Source organism: Ruditapes philippinarum, unplaced genomic scaffold, assembly GCF_026571515.1.
Source record: "Ruditapes philippinarum isolate M1 unplaced genomic scaffold, ASM2657151v2 ctg1987_1_1_1_1, whole genome shotgun sequence".
NCBI classification, from domain to species: Eukaryota; Metazoa; Mollusca; class Bivalvia; order Venerida; family Veneridae; genus Ruditapes; species Ruditapes philippinarum.
Genome location: NW_026862637.1, coordinates 186221 through 199004, shown reverse-complemented (window position 1 = coordinate 199004; position 12784 = coordinate 186221).

Here is a 12784-nt window from a genome sequence, read left to right as displayed (position 1 = left end):
TTGTGCACTGCACTTCCCCTTATTGTGTTTGACAATTGTATGAAGTTGGTTTTGAATTACAACCAGTAGTTTTCAAGTTATGCCCGGACAAGGAAAAGTAACAAAGGGCAATAAACTCTGTAATTAGACGAGATAGAGTTATGGTTCTTGTGCACTGCACTTCCTCTCAATGTGCTTGACCATTGTATGTAGTTATATTGAATTCCAACCATTAGTTTTCAAGTTATGCTCCGGACAAGGAAAATGCAACGGACGTCTGGACCGACCGACCGACCACCAGGTGACTCCTATATACCCCCCCAAACTTCGTTTTTGGGGGTATAATGAAATAAGTATATAGGCTATGTTAAAAATTATTTATACAGTAGAACCTCTATGAGTCGAACTTCGATTAGTCGATTTTCTCGATGTGTGGAAGAAAAATGAAAGTCCCGACTTTTCCCCCTTCATGTTCCTTATAAAAACCTATTTATGAGTCGAGATTTTATGTGTCGAATTTTTCGATGTGTCGAAGTTTTTTCGTGGTCCGTATAAAGTAAATCTAGTGCAATTACCACAAATAAGTCGAAGTAGTTCAATTATTTTGACACCTTCGATCTCGGCACATTTTTCACACCTTATCTGCCTGCGAAGACGATTTCCAATCAACTTGTGTGACAGGTGTTAATTATACAGTCGTATGTACAAACAGCCTTTGTTTGCGATAAAATGTGTGATAAAATGCTTTAATCGTTTCTATTTTAATTGCCGTAGTGGTATTTGAAAGTAAACAGTAAGAACTACTTTCATTTGAAAACATCCTTGACCCGGGGTTGCGGGAGAATAACAAGCGAAATATTTACTATAAGCCGGTTTAGTTATCGCCCTTTCGTATTGTTACGCCTTTTGTAACTCTGTTGTATACGTCAACGGGTAGTCCAAATAATTAGCCGTGAAAAACGTTATTTAACATGCTATATTTATCATTGTAAAATGTAAATATCAGATTAATGATGGAAAAACATGAAAAAGGTTTCGTTATACATCTTATAATTAGGACTAGTCACGGGTCGAAATTTTGTCATGGAATTGAGAGGGATTCATGAGTCGAAGTCCCGATGTGTCGAAGTTTTTACGCAAGTCCCTCCAACTTCGACTTACCGAAGTTCTACTGTATATTTAAATTAAGAAAAATATTATAACCAATATGTAATATAATAAAGCCACTTGCACTGATATAGACTGGTAAATAGTTAATTTGAATCATGTGTTTTTGAATAATAATTTTGCATAAAATAACATCAAATTAATGGTTTTACAGCAATTTTAAATGCTTCTCCCTGAAACTAGAAATGTGTCCATAGGACACGGGTGTCCCCACTGCGCCACTGTTCTGTCAATCTTATGACTCTAGGTCAAATATTTTTTGAAAACTAAAAATCTTTTACTAAGTAAAGGGCAAGAACTTTACAAATACTGAATAAATCCACAAGCAAACCCCAAGGTGCATAAGTACACATGCTGACTTACTGGATAAATCCACAAGCGAAACCTCAAGTGCAAAACTAAATATGCTGAGCAACCTTCCCGTAAGGTTTAATGACTAAGTCAAATACTTCTTGAGTTACATGCTAAACAAGTTGAAAATTGCAAAAATTTTCTAAGTCAAGGGCAATAACTCTAAAAATACTAAATAAATCCAGACGAAAATACCTAGGTGCACAACTACACATGCTGATCAACATTCCTGTTAATTCATGACTCTAGGTCAAATACTTTTTGAGTTACATGCGACACAAGTTGAAAATTGCAAAATTTTTACTAAGTCAAGGGCATTAACTCTAAAAATACTAAAAACATCCAGACGAAAATACCCAGGTGCACAACTACACATGCTGATCAACATTCCTGTAAAGTTTCATGACTCTAGGTCAAATACTTTTTGAGTTACATGCGACACAAGTTGAAAATTGCAAAATTTTACTAAGTCAAGGGCAATAACTTTTTGAGTTACGTGCCACACAAAAGAGAACGGACGGAAGGATGGACGGAGGGACGGACAAGGGTAAATCTAAATGCCAGCCACTAAAGTGGGGGCACAATAATATCAACAAGAGGGCCAAGATGGCCCTGAGGTCGCTCACCTGTATAAAGGCACCCGGAGCAGGGCCAGTTTAAACCCCAGGGCTTTTACTTGAACAAACTTGGAAGACACCCATTAGAAGATGTTTCACGATGTTAAGTTTTTACTACACATATATAATGATAAACAACGATCTACTCCACCCCCCCCCCCCCGGCAGGGCCAATTTTAACCCAAGGGCTTTTATTTGAACAAACTTGGTAGACACCAAAGAAGATGTTTCATGCTAAACATCTAAGCTCTAGCTCATTGGGTTTTTTTAAAAGTAGATTTTTTTAAGTTTTTACTATACACATATAGTTAAAATCAATGACACCCCTGGGGTGGGGCCAATTTTGACCCCAGGGCTTTTATTTGAACAAACTTTGTAGACAATTACTAGAAGATGTTTTATGCTTAATATCTAAACTCCAGCTATTTGGGTTTTTTTCAAAGAAGATTTTTTAAGTTTTTGCTATACAAATATAAGGAAAATCAATAACACCTGGGACAAGGCCAATTTTGACTCCAGGGCTTTTATTTGAACAAACTTTGTAGACACTCACTAGAAGATGTTTCATGCTTAATATCTAAACTCCAGCTATTTGGGTTTTTTCAAAGAAGATTTTTTAAGTTTTTGCTTAATACATATAAGGAAAATCAATGACCCCCGGGCGGGGCCAATTTTGACCCCAGGGCTTTTATTTGAACAAACTTGGTAGACACCAATTAGAACATGTTTCGTTCTAAATATCTTAGCTCTAGCTCTTCAAGTTCTTTAAAAGAAGATTTTTAAGTTTTTAATATATGCATATAGGGAAAATCAATGACCCCCTTGGGCGGGGCCAATTTTGACCCCAGAGCTTTTATTTGAACAAACTTGGTAGACACTCATTAGAAGATGTTTCATGCTAAATATCTTAGCTGTAGCTCTTTGGGTTCTTTAAAAGAAGATTTTTTAAGTTTTTACTATATGCATATAGGGAAAATCAAAGACCCCCTTGGGCGGGGCCCATTTTGACCCAAGGGCTTTTATTTGAACAAACTTGGTATATCTCACTAGAAGATGTTTCATGCTTAATATCTAAACTCCAGCTATTTGGGTTTTTTTCAAAGAAGATTTTTTAAGTTTTTGCTATACACATATAAGGAAAATCAATGACCCCCCAGGGCGGGGCCAATTTTGACCCCAGGGCTTTTATTTGAACAAACTTGGTAGACACCCATTAGAACATGTTTCATGCTAAATATCTTAGCTCTAGCTCTTTGAGTTCTTTAAAAGAAGATTTTTTAAGTTTTTACTATATGCATATAGGGAAAATCAATGACCCCCTGGGGCGGGGCCAATTTTGACCCCAGGGCTTTTATTTGAACAAACTTGGTAGACACTCATTAGAAGATGTTCCATGCTAAATATCTTAGCTCTAGCTCTTTGGGTTCTTTAAAAGAAGATATTTTCAGTTTTTACTATATGCATATAGGGAAAATCAAAGACCCCCTGGGGCGGGGCCAATTTTGACCCCAGGGCTTTTATTTGAACAAACTTGGTAGACACTCATTAGAAGATGTTTCATGCCAAATATCTAAGCTCTAGCTCTTAGGGTTTTTTAAAAGAAGATATTTAAAGTTTTTTCTTTCGGTTGCCATGGCAACCAGAGTTCTGCATGGAATTAAATTCTTTGAACAATTTTTAAAGGTGACCACCAAAGGAACATTCCTGTGAAGTTTGGATGAAATTGGCTTAGTGGTTTATGAGGAGATGTCATTTAAAGTAAAAGTTTACGGACGGACGCCGGACGAAAAGCGATCACAAAAGCTCACCCTGTCACTTTGTGACAGGTGAGCTAAAAATATAGCAAGAGGCATTATTGGGCAAAATGGGCCTTAAAAGTATATGATAAAATTCAAATTGTGGATTACATACCATCAATCTTCGATATAGGAGACTTTTTGCGAGCGGTACCGGATGGAACAGAGTATTTCTTTTTATAGCCAATTCTAGACTTCTTTCGGGCTGGCATTATGAAAACTTTAGACCATACCAAATGATTTCTGTCAACTTGATAATCAACCTGCAATACAAATGTACATAATATTCTTATATTCTAATATTAATAATGTAATATAAAATCAACAAGATACATCAATATTGCAATCAATGCCAGTGGATCAGTAATAAAGAAAGTAAGTAAATAAAGAGTAAGGTTTTCATTATGAAACTGTAAGAATAAGTTTTTCATTGAACACTTGAATACAATGAAATTATCTAGGATATTAGGAGAGCAGTTGCCTCATGTTAACCCAGGGATCATGGGTCACAACCATGTTTCTTCATATGACACCAGTACAAAGCAGTCTCAAAAGTTGCAAGATATAGTCTTGTTTAGCAATAGAGCTTAAATATGTTTAAACCAGAATTTTACTTTCGAGATGTTATCCACATGGAAAAGCTCTTTTCATGAAACATATTCCTAGATAATGCCCGTTTTACATGACTATTAAGTCATAATCAGCCCATTTACCAACTGATTCAGGACTGGACAATAAAATAAATTGTTGTTAATGCACAGACTGTCCCCCAGTCTGTAATGACAAGTGGTCCACAAGTTCAAGAACTTACTATATATCATACAGACAAGTTAAAGTGTGTATAAACAAAATTCTGATTTTGCTGGCCCCTGTACATGATAATCATACAATTACACCCTGAGCTGGAATATTTGTCTGGCAGTATCTCACACAATTAGCCATACTTAAATCACATACATATATGACTGTATCAAAACATTTAATTCATTTGTCATTAAAATTTTGATTGTCAAATTATTGTCTTGAGCAGACTGTCCCCACTGCAGACGTCTTTAACATACCAGTCAAGAGGAAAACAGTGACAAAAAGTTCCGCTAGGCACTACAGTAAAGGTATACATTTCACTATCCAATTTGTTTGTCTGTCTGTCTTCTCCGCATAGCTGACATTATAATTAATCATTTTAAAGTTACATTAAATAAATTTCATAAAAAAGAAATAGTGACATTTCATTAATAAATTGGGTTTCATATCGACTCCAGATCTTATTTTGGTGTCCAGACAACCAAAATGAGTTTAATGAGCATAAAAATGTGCAACCTCATTGTGGCGAATTCGAAAGTACAATTTCTGTTTGCATGAGAAACTTCGCCTTCGGATCATCCGTACATCAATATTAAATCAACAAACATGACTATAAGTACAGTCCTAATTTAACATTGGTATATTTCCGCATTGTAACGAATATTTTCATACAAATTTAATTTTTTTTATGAGATGATTATTTTTTCTGAACCACAGGCCTCGTGCACCTTGAAGCAAAACTAAACGGTAAAAGTGTGTTTGCACAAGAAAATCTTATATTTGCTGTGTTCCGGATAGCAACTATAACACCGTGAGTGTGACGTAGCGCATACACAAGCTGATTATAGTCTTCATTTGCATGTTAAAATTCGTATACGAACTTTAGTGTTACCGTGGGGTTTTCCATTTAAAATCCTAATTTATGAACAATATTTGATGAGATTTGCAACGAAACTGTTAAAAAGGTTAATGAAACTGTAGAATGCTTGGTTTTTAGGCCGACGGCAAAAATATTTTAACATATTTATTTAATGTAGCTTTAATAATGCTGTCAACTTTAAATTTATTAACTCTTAACAGAATTTATGATCATGAATAGGCCTACTCTACATTATTAAATATAATTGTAATTGTTAAAAGGCCAATAATTTCATTTTGTACCGGCATAGAATAGAATTTACGAGTGCAAAATATAATGTGAACATGAAATTAATATTTTCATTTTTTAAATTTAACAAGACTACAGTATTTGTAAATATAAAAAAACACCAGAATAACTAATTCTAAAATGAAGAAGTATATAACTTACTGGCATGCGAGCAGTTCCCGTACAAAAATCATAGTAACTTAAACATTATTTTTTATTACGCTCACTCACCAAAATTTGAATGTTACACATCAATATTCAGCTCGTCACACAAAGCATAGAAATTCCATTAGGTTCTAAACATAGAATAACCCTTAGTTATGAGGCCTCATATGGGGTACCGAAATTATCCATTATTTTGTAAGAAGAGAAGTAGTTCCCGTACATAAAATCTAACCCATTATTATTATACAATTTTATTATATAGGACCTATTTTTCATTTACAATTGTTGAACAGACCATTATCTAAGAGATAAATAGATGTAATTCAGGAAATAGAGCGTAGACTAAACGCGGGTATCAATTACACGGTACCGTTATACCCCAACGCATTCACATGCAATAGCATGCTTGTATGCATGATATTATACGCATCAAAGCCATAAAATTTAGGGCTGGATCAATATACCGGTAAATCGGTATTTATCGATTTTCCGTTTTTCAATACGGTACGGTTATCGGGTTTTAGCTATACCGATACAAAGGGAGACAACCTAATAAAAGTGTAACTTATAAACATTAAAACTATCGTCTTTAAAATGTCCACACGAAAGTCAAAAGTGTGGAATTTTCTCTAAAGTAAATGTTAAGAAGGCCCTCAGCAATATTTGAAAGGCTGCATTGATTAGTTCTGGTGGAACAACGAATGTGTCAATACACAAAATGACGGATAAATCCGTGACAAAATTTATCCGGCCATTCAATCTCCTATTTCTAACAAATACCTCTAGGTCGGCAGTAGTTTGTATTAGACCAAAAACATTTACTTGTAATTTAATCAAACACATATTGTAAACACATAAATCCTACAAATTTATTGATTTTCCAAGATGTAGTTTGCTAACTAAATAAATGTGACTGCGCGAAGACGTAGCTAAACACCGTTTCCCGTTACGTTACGGATTACGACACCACAACATCATTACATGATATTTATATTTTTATTGTAATTTTACCGTTTAAGATAGAAAAAACATGATTTGTTAGAAAATTTTCAATGTTCCAATACTTTCTCAGCGTATATATTTCAAATTCTACAAAAATTTGATTTTATTATAAAGATCTTATAATTTAGAACAGTTGACTTGTAGACAGTACTAGACTCCTGTCATAATAAATATTAAATAGTGATGTTTTAATTATTTTCTGCGTTAACTTTTCCTAGTATTTACATAATTATATTTTTGCATTGAATTATTTCTCTACAAAGCTTTTTATTTTTTTTTTCAAAATAATTGTTTAATATATCTAAAAAAAGGGGCCATCATGTCATTTTCAAAATATTATCTCAAATGTACTAATTAAGGTACCTATGCACCTGCTCTGTATTATATATCATCATTAACAAAGTCAAAATCTAAAACAGATATAAGAAAGATTCAATAATATTTCACCAGGGCATCTATGAAATGTAAATAGTACTTTTAATAAGTACATCCTAACAATGAAGCATCATTGTACTGTATCGTCAATACGTATTGTGTATCGTTGGTCTGTATCGCAATACGTATCGTATCGGAAATTTCTGATCAATACCCAGCCCTAATAAAATTATTATATATAGTAATATTGGTCAACATTCTGATAATTAAACAAGTTTACATCACATTGCCTACTTATTTGTAAACAGGTGGTATTAGTGGAAAACCCTTTAACAAGCCTCACGTGTAAGTATTTTTGCGCATGCGCGCAAGGACGGAATCCCCCAGAGAAAACAAGGTCACGTTTTGACGACGCACATGTGAAAGTGATTTAAAATGAGACTTTATATACGTACTGCCGAACTGACACTTAGATTTTGTCTCGTTTATGTATCTGCTTGATTTGAAATGAATTTTTGAAGAATGCAAGTAAAAATCAAGCGTTTAAATGAAAAATACGGGTACTGCTTCTGTACGGGAACTGCTCGCATGCCAGTATAGCATAAATGAAAAAAATATAAATTTGGGGGAAAATTCATCCATTTTCAAAAGATCATAGCATCAAAACTATTCAGTTGAAAATTATAAATAATACCACAAACCATTCACAATAATGTAGTAACTACCTTTTCAGCTTTTATTTGATTTTTCAAAGTCTTTAGATACCTCTGATGCTTCGGCTAAAATAGGTCGTGAATTTATATTTGCACCACAAAAATTTACCAATTATCTTCAAACTCCACGCCATAAAAAACAGAACAGATGATGAGGGAGTCTTAAAAGTACCTTCACGACACACTTTAATATATTTTAAACCGATTTGTGCAAGTTTATTCAGTTTTTTGCGAGTGGGTTAAGCCTGATGACTCTGCAGATTTTATACGTGTTCACCCATTTTGTTAATCGCGTTCTGTTCATACAGAGTGAAAAAATTATTCCCAACCCGATGTACGTCATTGGAAGCATTATCTAGTAAAAACATACGTACATAACAAATATATAAGACTTACCTGTCATTATTTCTTGAGTATTTTGTGCAGATACTCGTAAATTAACACTTAATTAACAGATTTTTTCATGACTTCCACCATCCATTAATTATTTTTGTAGCATGTGCGCATGCGCATGACCGACGCGACAGCAATCTCGGTCTAAAATTTAGTTGCGGACCTGTTTCCATGCATGAAAATACAAATGGTTGATGACCATAGAAAAAGACGCTGTTTGTCAAAACAATAGCATGATCTAGCTGACAAATCTAATATGCTGGACTAACTCTAAATTATGGGTATCTGCCTATCTGCCAAATTTGTTCAAATAAAAGCCATTGGATTAAAATTGGCCCTGCCGGGGGGGGGGGTGGAGGGGGGGGAGTAAAGGGGGATAGATCGTTGTTTTTCATTCTACTGCACTGGACCACCTAGGGTTAATGAGATGAACATATGATCTTATCAGATGACCAAGCAGAACGCTAAAAGTATCCTATCAGAGTGGCCGCAGTTAATTTCTCTTAATTTATGAGTTTATGTGTTATTATTAGAATTAGGATTTATTCAATTATTCTTGTTAAATGGAGTAATACAATTACGTAATAACTTTGTAAAATGGATTAAATACCGGATTTGTTTGTAGTTTGATTTAAAGTGACAATGTTTTGGATATAACAATTGTCTTCTGCTTTTGATTTGATTATCCATTTATATTTTCCACATGGATTGCTACAAGAATGGGCAAAGTGTTCAGTTCCAGTAGGGAATTTCACTTTTCAAGAAGCCCAACAGTCGCTATATATATAACCAGTACAGTAGGTACTGAGGCGTACTGCGACGACCCCAGAGTTTGCGGACAGTAGGTCCAATATAACTCTGCAACAGAAATTGGAAAGTCTAGAGTTTGCGGACAGTAGGTCCAATATTAACTCTGCAACAGATTAGGAAAATCTGTTTCGTCATCATGGAAAGATGGACAACAGTATGAAGCCTTGGCCATCTGCAACACAGATGATTGACCTCCCAAGTTTTATGCTACAACTACTACTACAGCAACAAAGACAATATTGCTTTAACTTGAAGTTAACAAAACATAGAATTAATAATATACTGTTTAACAATTTAATTTCTTGAGCCGCGAACATACCAAATTCATGTTTCTTAGGCCAACGAAATGCACATGTCACAGCGTATAATTAATAAGACTCTTAATTATTCTATTGGCGAAAAAGATCTGCAGTATCTCACTGTTTTAAATCTTACTTGATATAAGAAAATATCAGCTCTTACTCACAAAATATAATTCTATGATACCAATTGTGTTTAGTTGGGTAACTGTATGATAAGTTATAATAAAAATTAAACGAGACTTACCTGGAAGTTAAAGTTCAATTATTATTCTACCGCTACTGGACCACCCGGTTACCCCTCCCATATGATTAAGCCATGGTTGAAGTTTTGCATAATTATATATGCTCTGAAAGTATGCTTGGTCATCTGATAAGATCATATGTTCATCTCATTAAACCCTGTGGTCCAGTAGCAGTAGAATAATAATTGAACTTCAACTTCCAGGTAAGTCTCGTTTAATTTATTAATTATATGTGTGTAGTAAAAACTTAACTTCGTGAAACATCTTCTAATGGGTGTCTTCCAAGTTTGTTCAAATAAAAGCCCTGGGGTTTACACTGGCCCCGCTCCGGGTGCCTTTATACAGGTGAGCGACCTCAGGACCATCATGGCCCTCTTGTTATATTTCTTACCATGATTAGTTGTTCATATTTGTAGAAAATGAGTAGGATTATAGGTACAAAGAAAATGTACATGCTTTGATATTTTTTAACATCTTATGTTACTGACTACAGTAGGGACACAAACAGAACACTGTTGCACTACAGTCATGTCACATTACATTTACAGGTCTTGTAAGTCTTGTTTGTATTCAATGGAATTATTTTTCTTACCAGGCATCAGTAAAAGCATATTTTTTTAGCTCACCAGAGCGGAAGGCTCAGGGTGAGCTATTAGTATCAAAGGGGAATACTCCGCCGTCCATCGTCCGTCGTCATGCGTCAAAAATCGTCTTCTTCTCTGAAACCGCTGGGCAGATTTCCTTCAAATTTGGTCTGTAGCATCCTTGTGACAGTCACACTTGTATTTGCTCATGTCATTTCAATTGGCCCCTTTTAGGGGTCAACAGAGCTAAAAATAGAAAAAAAAAACTTCAAACATCTTTTACTACAGAACTAATTGATGGATGATAACCAAACTTTGTCTGTAGCATTCTTGGGTAGTCTTTTATCACATTTGCTCATATTAATTTGATTGGCCTCTTTTAGGGGTCTCTAGGGCTAAAATAGAAATACCTTTAGACATCTTCTTCTACAGAACTAATGGATGGATGATCACCAAACTTTGTCTGTAGCATTTTTGGGTAGTCTTTTATCAAGTTTGCTCATATTAATTTGATTGGCCCATTTTAGGGACCGCTAAAGCTAAAAATAGAAATACCTTTAAACATCTATATCTAGAGAACTAATGGATGGATGATCACCAAACTTTGTCTGTACCATTCTTGGGTAGTCTTTTATCAGGTTTGCTCATAAAATCTTTTGTAAACAAATATAACCCGACCGCTGTATAAAATTACAAATACTTTCATGGAAACAACATCTTACTGGAGGTTAGCAGTTATTAGTGTCAATTAGAGGCTCTGACGTAATCAGAGAAATCTTAATTTTGTTTACTCGTATCTTGTAAACAAAGTTTTAATGTAACTTATTATTTGATTATCTATTAGCACTCGAGGATTGGAGGAACAACAGATTCTGTATGTGGTTTCATAAAACATGATTTATTACTCTCTCCCACGAATTATGACCTCAACGCTTACCTTAATAATTTCATTGAAAAACAAGCTTGGCGTAGGGTTATAATATATTTCTTAAACAACAATACCTCACGCGGCAGTTCATTCTCGTGCATGAAAATAAAATACTGGACGTCCAAATCTTTGTGTAGAATTCAAATAACCAAGCAATTTCTTTATTTTTCACTTTAAAAAATACATAAATACGTATATCGATTCTTAAATTTTCGTTTCGCACACTTGGGACAAAGTCAACGTGACGCGCCAGAAAAAGAGAACATTTAATTAACCGGCTTGAACCACACGCAATATAACTATGGTGATAAATACTGCAAAATCAGTCATCATTTGCATATAGCATGTAAATCATTACTTAAATTGTGAATATTTTTACTTTTCTGAAAGTCATAGTTCTTTTTTTTTCAAAGTTGATTGTCTTGAAGGCTCATCTGGAGGCAAGATTCGAAGTTTTTGATTTCTGTTAAAAAATGAGTTCAAATTTCGAAATGAAATCTTAAAAGTCATTGTCATTTAGTAAAGAAGTACATGTTCTTTAAAGTTACTTCTATAATAACTATTTAATACACCTTATTAACATAAATCAAGCTATTGTGTTGGTAGATAAGTAAGGTAAGGTAAGTATAAAGTAGATGTAAAGTATAAAGTAAGTAAAGTATAAAGTAAAGTAAGTTAAATAAATAAATAAAATAGAGAAATAAATAAATGATAAATAAACTCCATCTCCGGCCATTGAAAACTAGCCATAAGTTTTGTTTTTTTATTGTTTTTTTAATATTGTTATTTTATTGTTTTGCACTTTTCGAAAAGCTTTGTTTACTCGTGAAACTCATATTTGAATAACCTATTTTGTTTTGTGTCATTCCTTCTTATCACTGGAATACATTATTGTTATCCTCAGACCAATTCTGAGCTAAATGTTTCTATTTTTATCTTTACATTGACCAACGCTGAGCTGAAAACAAGTTTTCGTATTTTGTACTATGAAGATGCAATAATAAGCAAAGATAGCATACATGTATTAAGGATCGAATGATAGTTCTATATGATAATGAGGCGCTTCCTTTCTTAATATATATTGGCTAAATATATAAAGAAAAAAAATTCGAAGGGTTGTAAAAAATACAAACAAAATAGACTTAATAATTTGTTTCTTTTATCATGGAGCTGTATAATACATTCTGCATTTATAACAACAAAAAAAAAAACAAAAAACAAAAAACGAACTATAGTTAGACTTTAAACACATACAAGGTTACGAAGTGGGCAAATGTATGCGTGGCTTCGTCTACTTGCAGTCTGTAGATAGAAAATGTCGCGGTTTCCTTCGAAAACGACAGAAGTGTGGCGGAAAAACTCGAGAATTTCTTTAAGCCGCGACATTTTATACAATTTCGAGATAAAAT